Source organism: Acanthisitta chloris, unplaced genomic scaffold (genome assembly GCF_000695815.1).
Source record: "Acanthisitta chloris isolate BGI_N310 unplaced genomic scaffold, ASM69581v1 scaffold5390, whole genome shotgun sequence".
NCBI lineage: Eukaryota > Metazoa > Chordata > Aves > Passeriformes > Acanthisittidae > Acanthisitta > Acanthisitta chloris.
The window spans coordinates 25576-28706 of NW_008650993.1; positions in this window are offsets into that span (position 1 = coordinate 25576).

Consider the following 3131-nt stretch of genomic DNA (forward strand, 5'->3'; position numbering starts at 1 on the left):
TGGTCTTGCTTACCATGGAATGAGTCTGTCAGCACATCAGGTGTTCCGGGGTAGTGTTCATACATTCTCAGCTGAGAGTAAGAGAAGGGGAAGTCTTCTGTGGCAAAGACAGCACTGACTAGTCCTGTGGCATCCTCTCCCAAGCACCTCACAGGCAACAGGCAGGACGTTACTTCCCAGTACATACTGTAGAAGAACTAGGCACTCCTTGTTCTTCCAGGGGCTGGAGAATGCCCTGCCCTGGGGGAGCATGCTTGGTGCTAGTAGTCTGGTACTCTATGGAAGTGTTTTTGCACTTGTACAATATCCATTTTAAAAGCTTAAAACCACCACTTGGCTTGATAGCTTTGTTTCTCACTCCAGTAACACTCAGCACTGAGGAATGGTGCACTGAGGATCCACTGCACACACTGAGCAAACTCAAGTTAAGTTTAGAGTTTGTGCTGGTAAGTGCTGTGGTTCCAAAAGCTGGCACAGGACCCTGCAGAGCAGGGAGGATCCATTTCTCCAGATGCCTTCTATCCCCCTTTGGTTTTGAATCCCCCCCCCAGGGCTGCTGAATTGAGCAGTGACCTAGTGAAACCTTTAGCTGCCACTTAGCAGAACAAAGTCACTGTCGCTTAAGTCTCCCTTGCTCACCCAGGGCTCAGACACAAGAAGGGCTGTGCAGCCCTTCTCTAAAGACAAAGCATTTCTCACGTCTATCAGTGCATTGAAAGCTTTCCCATTCACATTTATGTTAGTGTTCTTATCCTGGGGAGGTTAAAGTTCACCGGTTTCCCAAGAAGTTCCTCCATGGACTGTTTTCAGCTTAAAATTTCAGAACAATTCTTCTTTAGATGCAGCTGTTGAGCATTTGTGCCCTTGCAGGGTGGAAGGGAATGCACTAAACTCTCCCACACACTCCCTGCATGGAGTGTGAGTGTTATCTCATGTCTGAACTCCCTTCCCAGGAGCCATCCAGCCCTGTTACAAAACAAGCACTGTGTGCACAATAGAATTTGTCCTTTTGTACGAGATTTTCCATTGCAAATATTGATCTGACCACCAGCCAATGATAGCTTGTTTAGGCTGGGTCTGGGATTGAACAATTACCAAAAGGCTGAGTGTGCTGCAAGGATTCTCTGCTCCTAACATGCAAGTGCATTCTGAGCTCCCCATGATGAATGGGGAAACTGAGGTGTGACTTCTGCAGGGTCGTTTTTCATTCAAGGGTTTAGCCTGGGCTGCTTGAACAATGCAAATGTGTGCTCAGGCAATTTCCTTCAGGTTTAGGCTGGAATGTCTTTAGTCTGTTCTGTGTGTCCATTTCCCTCAGCAGGGGCTGTGGCAAATCCCTGAATTTCAGTCAGCATTTCAGTCAAAGCACCACTGGTGCAGCTGTACTTCATTCAGTATTGCTCCCATTAACACACTGATGGTTTTTCTTGTGTCTGCCTTGATTGGGTGGTTTAGTTGAATTCTGGGATATAGGTGCTGGTTTCTATTTTCAGGTCTTTACAACACTTTGCTGTTTTAGATCTGGTAAGTAAAATTCTTCCTGATTTCAAAGACCCTCTTAGGATACATGTTCCCACTTCACCCCAGTTGGTTCTGTACCCTCTTTATCCTCAAGATGATATGTGGGACCCCTGGCTATAACTGTTAGCTGTGTTCTAAGTAAAGCTCTGTTTGCCTGGTGGTTTTGGATGATTTTGTGTTTCCCCTTAGAAGTTTCAGGGATGTCAAGTCTGGTTTCTACTGATTTTGCTGGGAGGTGATTTCTGTTATAGGTGTATATCTAAAAGCAAGATTTAGTCTGTGCTTTCAGTCAGAATAGAACAGCACAGTAAATCTGCCTTTTGGGCCCACGTGTGGGACAGAAAATCTGCAGCCACATGGCACACAGCAGTGCTAGGCTGCACATGTGCTCTTAGTGGTGCCCTGAGCAGCTTTGTGCCAGATCAGGTGTCAGCTGTCCTTTAGCAGCTGTAGAAGGACAAGCTGAGCACTGTATCATGTGTACTGGCTAATTTGATGGAAATATGATTATCCAGCCATTCTAGAAACAGATCAAATTTGCACTGCGGAAGATCCAGGAGTGCACAAATCTGGAGATAACAGAGGCTCTGAGCTTCCCTCATTCAAAACATGAGCTGGACCCTGAAATTAGGTAGTGACTAACAAAGGGTAGATAGTGGCTAGCAGTTTGACTAAAGTTCTTTCCCTGTGAGTGGATGGGGCATTGTAATTTTGTTATAACCTAGTTACAGGCAGGACAGTAATTCCTGTTCCAAAATCTAGTTTCTCCATATTTCATCCTTCCCCCAGCAAAACCCTTCAGCCTTGGCTCTTAATGCCACGTGCAGTCCATGCAGTCTGTTCTGTGCAGAGATGAGCCTCATGCTGCACTTGCAGATGTTTCCTAATTCCATGTGGTGGTGGTTGTTGTTAAATGTTATTTTAAACAGGTTTTCCTGTTCTTAATTGATAGTAATATGGTCAAAGAGAATGATACCTATGCCTGAGTGTGGTGTAAGGCACTGCTGGGCAGGGCTGCCTGCTTCAGCCTTTGCATTGCTGTGGTGGTTAAGGGAGGAATGGGAGCAAGTTACCACTACTCTTTCTCCTATCAATCTCATGGCCATGTTCCTGAAATCCAAAATTCATCTAAAAGAGCAGCAGGTGTCAACCTCGGTCCCTTCCTCTTGGGTTGTGTGTGGAAAATGACTCCCAGTCTCTCTCAAAGCTCCTATACTCATTGGATAGATGGTACCTGTTCCTTATGGCCTAGCCAAAATTCCTAGAGTTAACACACTGAGGTCCTGCAGTGCCAAGTCAAAACCAGCTCAGTAACTTCTCTTTCATTAGTCAGTACATACTAGTCATGGACTGTAGGTACTTCGCTTGACAAACATACAGCTTGACTGCTGTTCTTTTGTCCCTGCATGCTGCTTAGCACCTCCTTGCCAAATAGTGGCAGTCCAAGTTAAAGTGGAGGCTTATCCAAAGAGAATTTTAACCAAAAAGGTGTAAGAATGCCTCCCACTGGAAAGGGCCCATTTCAGCTTCCCATCTCAGCTGAAAATTAAATGATTACTGAAGTAGTAATATTAGTAGTAATAGTATCAAGGTAGTAACCTACAATTGAC